This window comes from Lactuca virosa, chromosome 7 (assembly GCF_052849685.1).
Source record: "Lactuca virosa cultivar CGN04683 chromosome 7, Lactuca_virosa_CGN04683_v6, whole genome shotgun sequence".
NCBI classification, from domain to species: domain Eukaryota; kingdom Viridiplantae; phylum Streptophyta; class Magnoliopsida; order Asterales; family Asteraceae; genus Lactuca; species Lactuca virosa.
In genome coordinates this window covers 257,380,191-257,392,219 of record NC_136432.1, presented here as the reverse complement: position 1 = coordinate 257,392,219, position 12,029 = coordinate 257,380,191, and the positions used below count along the sequence as shown (strand labels likewise).

The 12,029-nt window shown below is 40.5% G+C and overlaps 1 pseudogene; it reads right to left on the bottom strand.

Annotated features, from left to right (window-relative positions):
• Positions 1-12,029, bottom strand: part of LOC145127731 (cytochrome P450 704C1-like) — a 65,446-nt pseudogene that overhangs the window by 18,570 nt on the left and 34,847 nt on the right.

The following is a 12,029-nucleotide window of genomic DNA, read 5'->3' as shown; positions in this document are numbered from 1 at the left end:
GTTGTACCATTTACACGAACTACAACAGTTTGATCTACCTCATGGATCAGCCGACTCTGAACATAAGCCAGCGCCGGTGATTAGATGTGGTGAAGGACTACGACTGTGAGATCCTTTACCACCCGGGTAAGGCCAATATGGTGGCCGATGCCCTGAGCCGCAAGATAGTGGCGGCTCCAATTCGAGACATATGTCTGAGGATGACAGTGATTACCCCGTTGTTGGAGCAGATTAGAGAGTCGCATGTTGAGGGCCTAATAGAGGAGCACCGGAAGCGCGAGCGGATCATAGGCCAGGTGGCCTCATTCAATTATGACAGCCGTGGGTTGTTGACCCTACATGGGAGGGTCTGGATTCCATATTGGGGCAAACTACGACAGGTTCTGATGGATAAGGCCCATAATTCGAGGTTCTCCATCCATCCCAGGGCGACGAAGATGTATCGGGATCTTTTCTTTGATTACTGGTGGCCCTTCATGAAGCGGGACGTAGCGTGGTATGTGGAGAGGTGTTTGACCTGCAGGAAGGTCAAGGCCGAGCACCAGTGACCCCATGGCAAGATGCAGCCGTTGGATATTCCCGTTTGGAAATAGGAAGATATCACCATGGATTTCATCACCAAGCTTCCCAGGACCGCACGTGGAGTAGATTCGATATGGGTCATGGTGGATCGGTTGAACAAGAGTCCTCACTTTATCCCGATTCAGGAGAGTATATCGACTAAGAAGTTGGCCGAGATTTACGTGCGTGAGATAGTGGCACGACATGGAGTGCCTGTTTCAGTGGTGTCAAACCGAGATGTCCGTTTCACATCCAAATTTTGGAAGCGATTTCACGACAAGATGGGTACTCGTCTCAACTTCAGCACCGCTTTCCACCCTCAGACGGACGGACAAAGCGAGAGGATGATACAGACTCTCGAGGACATCCTACGCGCATGTGTCTTGGATTTTGGTGGCAGTTGGGATACGTATCTTCTGTTAGCGGAGTTTTCCTATAACAATAGTTACCAAACCAGCATAGACCGACCTCCCTTCGAGATGCTCTACGGAAGGAAGTGTAGGACCCCAATCTGTTAGGGTGAGGTCGGTCAGAGAGTCATGGGGGGGTACTGAGGTAGTACTCAAGACTACGGAGAGGATCCAGCACGTTTGGAGCAGGCTCTAGACTGCTCAGAGTCGACAGAAGAGCTATGCTGACAAGTGGCATTCAGATACATCGGCCCTTTCAGGGTTATGGGTGACATGGTCCTCCTGAAGGTGTCACCTTGGAAAGGTGTCATCCGGTTCAGGAAGCGGGGCAAGCTGGGCCCCAGATACATCGGTCCTTTCAGGGTTATGGCCCGGGTAGGCAAGGTGGCGTACCAATTGGATCTTCCAGCAGAGCTCAGTCAGATCCACAACACTTTCCATGTTTCTCAGCTACGGAGGTGCTTAGTGGATGACTCAGCGGGTGTGCCTCTAGAGGACATTCAGGTTGATGGCATCTTGAATTACATCGAGAGACCAGTAGCTATACTCAACAAGAAGACGAAGGAGCTGAGGAACAAGAGGGTTGAGCTGGTGAAGGTGCAGTGGTAGCACCGCAAGGGTTCAGAGTGGACTTGGGAGCCCGAGGAGGAGATGAGGGAGCACTACCTAGAGTTGTTTTCCGATGCAGCGGACTTCGAGGACGAAGTCTAAGACAAGTGGGAGAGAATTGTAACGCCCGATTCCTGGTACGCATTTATCTATAATTTAGTCATTTTTGAAGAGCTACTCGACGAGTTGGGAGCCCCAGACTCGTCGAGTAGAAACGAGATTGGACCCAGGATTTAAGTCGCCTACTCGACGAGATGAGGGACTCGACTCGACGAGTAGGGCTCTAAGGATGAAACCCTAATTTCTGGGTTTTGCACCCTATTTAAGCATCTTAATCCCACTTTAGGGCCTCATTTCCAGCCTTCAAGTCCCAAACCTTAATCCATGAAATCCTAGAGTCTTGTGTGATCCTGTGAGCCGTTTTTTAGTGAACTTTATGTGATTTGAAGCTTGTAAAAGAAGAAGAAGATAGAGGATTCCAGGAGAAGATTGTAGATCCAGAAGCAACATCGCATCCTCTTCATTTTCTAGTAAGCAAGCCTCAACCTTGCTTAGTAGCTTGTTAGATCTCTTTCTTGTCATTTCATGGGGTTTTTGGTCCAAGAAGCTTAGTCCTTGGGATATGGACGTCCCAAGTGATCTACCATTCAGATATGGGGTCTAGAAGGGGTTTCATGGCATAAAGGTGCAAACTTTATGACCATGAAAGCCCCATGCAAGCTTTAAGGTGTTATTATGGCCTTTTAAGCCCTAAAAGGCCATGCATAGAGGGAAAGTTAGGAGCTTTACGTGTTCAAATGATGTCTAAGGCCTAGATCTATGTTAGTATGCTTTAGTTTGGAGTATTATGGGTTTTGGACCAAGATCTATGTCCTAGAGAACTAGGGTTTTTAGCTAAACCCCTTAAGAAGGACTAATAACGGGTAAAGTTGGAAACTTTACCCATAAAAGGGCATTTCCAATACGTAGATGAAGTAGGGAGTTTGGATTTGAAGGATAGGAGCTCAATCTGTTAAGATGGATCAATCAGACTGGGGAACCCGACGAGTTCAGAGAGGGAATCGACGAGTTGAGTCATTTTTTTCCTGATTCAGTTTACGGTAGAACTTGACGAGTCTGTGAAGGGACTCGATGAGTTGATTCGCCAAATCGCGACTATGAGTAGCCAGGGAACTTGGCGAGTCAGGGGGATAAATCGACAAGTTGAATAGCGATTTCAGGGTTTTTGATTTATAGAACTCGGCGAGTTGATGAGTCAACTCGGCGAGTTGAGTCAACCCAAAGCGTTGACTTTGACCAGAATGTTGTCTTTGACCAGGGGTAAAATTGTCATTTTACCCTAAGAAGGATTATCATATTTTCACTAAGTGTTATTGTGATAATGATAGTCGGGGAGTCGTTGGAGCAACCGTAAGAGATTCCTCACCGCGAGATTTCACAGTTAGCTTTGCGAGGTGAGTTTCCTTCAGTAGGAACGGGTCGAAGGAACCAATGACGGCCCGTGTAGAGTATCTAAGTGTGGGTTGGGCTCGTATCTTAGAATTGTTTATGATTAGTAACTAAGTGTGGGACGGGCCCGTATCTTAGTGTCATCGGAGTATGTTTAGGAATTGGCAGATTATGGTATATTTGTTGTCTACATGATACCTGTATATATGTTTAGGTAGCGGGCTGTGGGTGTGGGCCCCTATCCTTCGGATAGCAGAGTGTGGGCGAGGCCCGTATCTCCTAGTTAACAGAGTGTGGGTGACGCCCGTATCTTTGAGATAGCTGAGTGTGGGCGAGGCCCATATCTCATAGTTAGCCGAGTGTGGGCGGGGGCCCGTATTTCCTTGAGTGTGGGCGAGGCCCGTATCTCCTAGTTGTATGTTATCTGATATGTGTATAGTATGTGGTAGTTTGGGGAGACTCACTAAGCTTCGTGCTTATAGTTTTTAGTTTTGGTTTCAAGTACTTCCGATAGCAAAGGGAAGAGCTCGAGATGACTACATTACACACACACCACAACATTTTAGCCTGGGAGGATTTACTCTGATGTTTTGATATATGATTTGGATACAGTGTTTTGACATGATGTTTTGAGATAATACCACTTATGTTTTTATGTGATGATTGGATTACTATGATTTTCTAATGATTTAAAATGCAATTTTTGGACCGTATTTTTGGGATGCTTCAAAATAAGAGTTACAAGGCCATATTTGTATTCAAATGGTGTGAACAGAAGATGAGATTTTACTACAACAAGATATTCTCTCCAATTGTAAGGATCGCCATAATTATATAGGTTCTAGGTATTATAGATGCATATTGTTTACATAAGGAGCTAATAGACATAAATAACCTATATTGTACTGAGTCATTGATGAAGATATCTCCATGGAACAACTAGAAGGCTTTCAGATAACTAGAAAACAAAATACGATATCTAGGTTGAAGATATGTTCGTGGAAGAAAACTCCATGACAGTTTTAACTGAATGATATTAGTTATGATATCATAACGAAGGATACTTACCCATAATGAAATATAGTGCCTATTGAGAAACAAACAAGGTATAAACGAGAAAGTACGAAAGAGAAAAAGAGTGAGGGGTAGAGAGAGAAAGAGAGAAAAATCCATCCGTTAGTTCTATTATCATATTGAAGGATATTTTCCCATAATGGAATATATATATATATATATATATATATATATATATATATATATATATATATATATATATATATATATATATATATATATATACACACACATTTTGGGTTTTCCATCACACTCTTTTATATATACTTAGGAATAGTTTTATGTCTCTCTTTCTATTTATGTGTGTGTGTGTGTGTGTATATATATATATATATATATATATATATATATATATATATATTTACACACACACATACACACACACACACATATATATATATATATATATATATATATATATATATATATATATATATATATATATATATATATATATATATATATGTGTGTGTGTGTGTGTGTGTGTGTGTGTTTTCTGTGTGCAAGATAAAGAGAGAAGTAATTATGAAATATAATTAATATAAATTTTTTTTCGTGAAGATTTTTTTTTAATTTCAAAGGTTAGACCTTTTATGCTTTGAAATTCCAATAACCTGAAAAGCTGTAAATTTAAAGGGTTTCTCTGGATGGAAATGGCCATTTTCATCGAGCCATATTTTTGGTTTATACTCATGTGCATCATCTCCCCATATGAATTCCATCCTTCCCATTGCATATGGCAAATACGCTACTACATCCCTTTTCTTCACATGATAACCATCAGGCAGAACATCGTCTAATATAAAATATCGATTTCATTAACAAATACAAGCTTAAATAAATAACATGACGATACATGGAGAGACATATTCAGCCTGACAGTGTCGTGTGTGGCTGTACAACCTTTAACAAAAAAAAATAAAGTGCCTTTATACAATTGGTTTATGAGATTATTTTTTTTTCTTGCAAGAAAAATATTGTTTCACAACTTAACACATGACAAATTAAGATACTGGTTCCGGAAGGATTGTACTGATTAGAACTCAAAATATGATAATTTAAACATGTGTTGACAAACATCCCATACCAATGGTAAAGCAGGATAGAGTCTGACAGTTTTTGTCAAAGTTGCATGAATATATTGCATTTTGTTTAGCGCAACCTCACTCACATAAGCCTCAAAATCTACAAAGTTTTTTATTTCCTCTTTCACTTTGGTTGCTTCTTTTATATCCTTTGCAACCTTCTCTTGAACTTCTGGATGTTTGCAAAGAAAGTAAATAAATCAAGACATAGTAATCCCTATAGGATCCTTACCGGCAAGTACATAGTTAAGTATTATATCTCGTAGATACTTTGCATATTTCAACTGCAAAAACCTCGATAGGATGTCTTCATTCCTCGATGCGGTCTTTTGTAACTCAATAGCAAGATGAAATAATTGAAATTAGATGAGTAGTAAAATTATACATGTATAATCCTAGGGTATTTCTCAATGGGTGTTAACATAATTATTTTAATTTAATTCAATGCCTTCTTTCATTAATGTCAAGTGTATATATGCGATATAGTAATTTTAGTTGTCATTATATATATATATATATATATATATATATATATATATATATATATATATATATATTGAAAACTATGAAAAATATAAAATTAATGGTCCTTTAAAGTCTTAGGGGGGTGCTCGGATGCTAAGGATGTCTCAAATATCATCAAATAGAAGATGAGGAAATCCTTTGGTGAAGATGTTTGCTATCTGAAAATGGGAGAACATACGATATACTCACACGTCATCACGAGAAATATTTGTCTGGAGAAACTAGTTCTCCATTTAAATGTTTTTCATGAGTTGATGTTGAAAAGTATTTATATAGATACAAATTGCACTAAAATTGTTATAAAAAATAATGGTTGTTAGCGTGAGTAGTGAATGAAGTTCAAGAATCATATTACTTTACAATTAAGACTCAGAGACAATATTTGCAAAGCCTCAACATTTAGCTTTTACGATGAAGCATGATAGTGTCAGTTGTGTTTTGGATGACTATGAGATAAGATTGTCACTAAAAATGCATAGTACCCGGAAGTCGATTTTCGAGTATCTAGACACTCACTTAGTTGGCATCATTGTAAAAAACAATTTGAGTGGATATATATTTGTTGAGATATAACCCAAAAGAGATGGTGTCTTGAAAATACCAAATAATTTGTTTCAAAGCATTAGAGTGATCGGTTCATGGATCATATGTGTAATCAGACATGCGTTGACAAGCATAAGTGTTGTCATGACGGGTAAAGGTAATGTATTGAAAGATCCCCGAAGCGACTTCTACATTGTGATGAATCCGTCATAGGGATACCATTGCTTGAACCAAAGTTAGAGGTTGTATCAACCGAAGTTTGAAATGGTTTTATGAGGGCATGTCAGTCTACCAAATGTTATCCTTGGCATAATGGGCCTTGCTAAGAAAAAGTCTATGAGGCGTATGTGTAACTGAGATGCCTAAATAGAAGCTGTAACATCGTAAATTTTCAAACAAATTTTTCGTTTTAAAACCACATAATTCTCATAACACATTTTAAAAAAACTTAAAGTTTCAAATTATCAAAAACACAAATCCGTAATTGTTTGAATAAAAATCCAGGATCCTCAAAACATAACTCCATCCTGTATGTACAATCAAGCCGGCGCCTTCCCGTGATCCTGAGAAGTACCTGAAACACATATCATATAACACGGTAAGCACGAAGCTTAGTGAGTTCCCCAAAATGCCACACATATCTCATTAGCCTCTCATGGATATATCTCGATAAAGACCCTCCAGTCGATGTGTCTCAATGGAGACCCTCCGGTCCCACAACTCGGGTTGGACCCTCCGGTCCTAACTTAATGAAGCTCAGAATAATACACAACATAAATCACAAAGACATAATGCAGAATATCACAATACTCAATAATAGCATACAAGACCCTCCGGTCACACAATGTTACCACTCATGGTAAGTATAGTGAGAAGACTCACCTCGTAAGTAAGAAAGTAAACATCATACCCCTCGAACAGTCTAATCTCTGCCTACATGTCATAATCATCTGTACTTAACACTTATAACCATCATTCTTAATACATTAAGCTAGCCCCTCTCTCTATCTCCCGAAATAGGTAAAATACCATTTTACCCCTCCATGGTCTCCATAATCCAAGCCTTGACCAACCCTAAAAGTCAACAGAAGTCAACACTCGAGTCAACATTCCCTGTTGACCCAACTTGTTGAGTGCATCTATGTGACTCGTTAAGTCCCTTTGTTCCTCAGAAGTGTCGTAAATGTTCATCTTAACTCGTCGAGTTGTCTCATCAACTCGTCGAGTCACACGTGTCCAGAATCGTCGGGGAAAACCCTAGCCGACTCGTCGAGTCTGCTTATCGACTCGTCGAGTCTCTTCAGTCCCTTTTCTCATTCAGACAATTTTGGACAGAAATGGTGTCTCATACTTTGGATCTAGCCTTCCAAGGCTCATTTATCACGTAAAGCTAAGAGCTTTACGTTCATGCATGACATTTATATCTCAAAATGCCAAAACAAGCTCCATAACAGGTCTCATGCATGGAAACTTGTCCAAAGATTGATAAAGCTTGGATATTTGGGCGCATGGGACCTCAATATGTCCAGATCTGGAGTATCATCTCCATGACAAGCTCATAACACTCTAGATCTCAAAGAAGAATGGGGGGAAAAGCCCTAAACTCCCTAAAACGAGATCTAACTAATCAATGAACAAGATAGTTACTTTTTACCTTCTAACAGTAGCTAAGATTGAGTGAACACCAGATCCAAAATATCCCTCTCGTCCAAGGTCTCTTGCTTTTCAACTCTCCTCCAAGAATGCACTAAAACCCACAAAATTACCCTCTCTTTCCCTCACACAAGGTCACAGCTCGATTAGGGTTTCTCACAGTGTAGTAGGGTGACAAGGGTGGCGGAAATGAGGGCTTATGGTCCTTTAAATAGGACACAAACCCTAGAAAATTAGGGTTTCCTCACATAGCTCCTACTCGTCGAGTCGAGGTCCTCCGAATCATCGAGTAGACTCTAAAGTCACGCGGCCAATTACTCCTTTACTCGACGAGTTTGGGCATCCAACTCGTCGAGTTGCTCTGCCAAAATGAATGAAATTGATTAAATAATATACCTGAGCTCGGGATGTTACAATTCTCCCCCACTGGAATCAGACTTCTCCCTCGAAGTCGTTTCCCGAGAATAATTCTAGGTACTGCTCTCGCATCTCGGACTCCGGCTCCCAAGTCCACTCGGATCCCTTCCGATGTTGCCACTGAACTTGAACCAAAGGCACTTCTTTATTCCTCAAGACCTTCACCTTCCTATCCAAGATCGCTATCGGCCTCTCTATGTAGTTCAGGCTCGCATCCACCTGAATGTCCTCTAAAGGGACCACTGCCATCTCATCGGCTACACACTTCCTCAACTGGGACACGTGGAAGGTGTTATTGTGACATCCCCATTTTCATGGCCAGAAAATACCGATTTTGTTTATGCTTTATAAAAATCAGAGTAACATTTTAAATAAAAGTGTTGCGGAATTTGTTCCCAGAAAAACATGATAAATACGTTATCAAAGCATTTCTGAAGAAATGTATTTTTGTTCATTTTAAAACATTTGGGATGTCATCATCAATACAGAAACATAAGCATAAACAGAACTTACATTCATTTACACTAGTGATCTACATCTCCTTAATCTCTCAGTGTAATGTAACTTCATATCGACACATGTGATACAAATAAGCTTGAGTGGGTCAGGTTGGGAAACCTGGTGAGTACATAGGGTTTTCAACCCACAATAATTTAATTATTATGTTTAAACATCAAACAATCAACCCAATTACCCATCCCCATTATCTTCCTTACTCTTAAGGTCTACCCTAAGAGTCATTTATCCTGCATTCGTTCATTTCCGAAGTCTATTGCTTCCTGGGTTTATATGACAGACACTAAGTCCATAGCTGCCAATGCTCATTCGTAAATCACTAATTCCATAGCTGCTAAAGTTCATTCATCGGGTACTAAATCCATAGCTACCAGTGTTTATCTAATAGGTACTAAGTCCATAGCTACCAACGTTTATCTAACAGGTACTAAGTCCATAGCTACCAATGTTTATTCAATAGGCACTAAGTCCATAGCTGCCGATGTTATTTGTTAGGCATTAAGTCTATAGCTGCCAATGTTCACTCATATCATCTTTCATCTCTCGTCATTTATCTACCCATGTTTTACCCAACATATTCGTAGATATAAAATACATATACAGTTTAAATTATTTAAAACATGTATAAAATCATTCATCCAGCATAGATAACAAGTATACAGATAATATGCACACCTATCACGTAATTTGTGTAAAATACTTCATATCTATGTGTAAGATGAAAGTAACTATGCATTCACTTGTTAAAGTGATGATTCCAAACTCGGGCAGCGCTTCACTTTTAACGATTCTATTTTCCTTCGACGAAACCTAGCATTATTATCGCTAAATTTTAGTCTAATATTTACCGTGACTAATTATTAGTCTTAGCATTATTATTATTATATAAGCGTTTAAACAATATTTTCCAATCACTATGTACAGACAGGGGCCAGACATAAAACACCGGAGGGCATGGCCATTTTAGCATATAGCACTTCTGAAATCCAACAACCCTATGCGGCCCTTTAAACCAGATTCTCCATACCGCGAGTAGTTAAAAATATATTATAACGACGCTTATATAACCCATAATAATAGCTCAAATAATTATTATAAGGTCCTAATAACGTTACTATATTTAAATAAAAGCTATATTAAAAATTAGGTAGGCGTATCTTACCTACGAGGGGGTTTGGCTAGAAGCCGGGCTCTGCAGGGGCAGGACTTCCAAGCCGAAATCTCTTCTTCTCGGAGCCGTCGAGCACTGCGGGGCTTTCTTCTAGCGCTAGGGGAGTTTTTGGGAGGTTTAGAGAGAGTGTACAGAGAAGAAAGAATGGGAAAGGTGTGAAGAAAATGAGGGTGAGAGAGGTTCTATTTATAGGGTGAAATATGGCTGAACTTGGTGGCACATGTCACCATCTGGTGGCAAGACTTGGGGAGAAAGCAATGGCCAAGATTGTGCCACATCACCCATTTTCGCACAACACACTTCGGACTTCTAAAATCCGTAACTTTCGCATACGAGCTCCGTTTTTGACGTTCTTTATATCCATGCATAGGTAAAAATAAGATCTACAACTTTTCTTTGGACTCCGTCGGCTAGTTCTCGACCGATCTTAAATTTAACAGTAGAAGGTGACTACACTGTTAAATGTCCGCGTAAAATTCGTAACTTCTACATACAGACTCCGTTTTCGTCTGTTTTTTTGTTGTTGAGTTCCTATTAATGAGATCTTCAATTCTCATTTAAGTCGCGTTGGCCAAAAACCGTTCGATCTAAAATTCGAGTTTCGGGTCGTGCACTGCTAGGCCAAATCTTAGAAAAATCATAACTTCCTCATACGAAGTCAGATTTGGGCGTTCTTTTTATGCAAGCTATCGGTTTAACGTATACTACAACTTTTGTTTAGATCACTAAGTCCAAAAAGTCCTCTATCGTAAATTCACTATTTACGTAGCGTAGTGTCGTGTCGGTTTTGTCGCGAAACTTCGACGGGCCATAACTTCTTCGTTATAACTCGGATTTCGGCATTCTTTATATGTACGGAACCCTTGTGACCTATTCTACAACTTGGTTAAGATTACTCCTTCTAAATGATCTTCCATCAAAAAATCATTTTTGATGCTCATTATCTCTAAATTGACTAGCCCATATGTACGTGTGTTACAGTTATGAATCTGACTCAACTCCCCAGGCAGCTCCAACCGATAAGCTACCTTACCCACTCATGCGATCACTCCGAATGGACTGATGTACCTAGAGCCCAGCTTACCCCGCTTCCGGAATCGAATCATCCCTTTCCATGGGTACACCTTCAGGAGGACAAAATCTCTGACTTGGAACTCTAATTCGGAACATCAATCGTCTTGGGTACTATCTCAGTGCTCCCCATCACTCTCTTCCGTATCTCTCATCAACAAATTGGAGTTAGGCATCTCCTCCCGTACAAAAGCTCGAAGGGAGGCATACCAATGCTGGAATGGTGGTTGTTGTTGTATGAAAACCCAGCCAAGGGCAAATAAGCGTCCCAACTTCCACTGAAGTCCATAATACATGCACGTAGCATGTCCTCGAGCGTCTGAATTGTCCGCTCACTCTGCCCGTCTGTCTGTGGGTGATAGGTTGTACTGAAATGCAGCCGGGTACCCAACACCTCATGAAATTTCTTCCAGAACGTGGAAGTAAATCGTACATCCTGATCTGACACTATGGATGTTGGCACACCATGCCGTGCCACCACCTCTCGAACGTAGACTTCGGCCAATTTCTCAGCAGAAGAGCTTTCACTAATCACCAGAAAGTGCACACTCTTCGTCAACCGGTCTACAATCACCCATATCGCGTCAACTCCTCACGCGGTCCTTGATAACTTAGTGATAAAATCCATATAAATTTGCTCCCACTTCCACTGGGGAATCTCCATGGGCTGTAACTTGCCATGAGGACGCTGATGCTCTGCCTTGACCTGACGACAGGTCAAGCACCTCTCGACCACCCAAGCCACATCTCTCTTCATACAGGGCCACCAATAATCCATTTTCAAGTCCAAATACATCTTGGTGGCTCCCAGATGGATCGAAAATCTCGACCGATGGGCCTCCTCCATCAAAATACGCCGAGCTCCACCAGTATACGACACCCATATCTGCCCATGATAGGTCATAAGCCCACGACTATCGGTCTCAAACTCAGAAATCTGCCCAA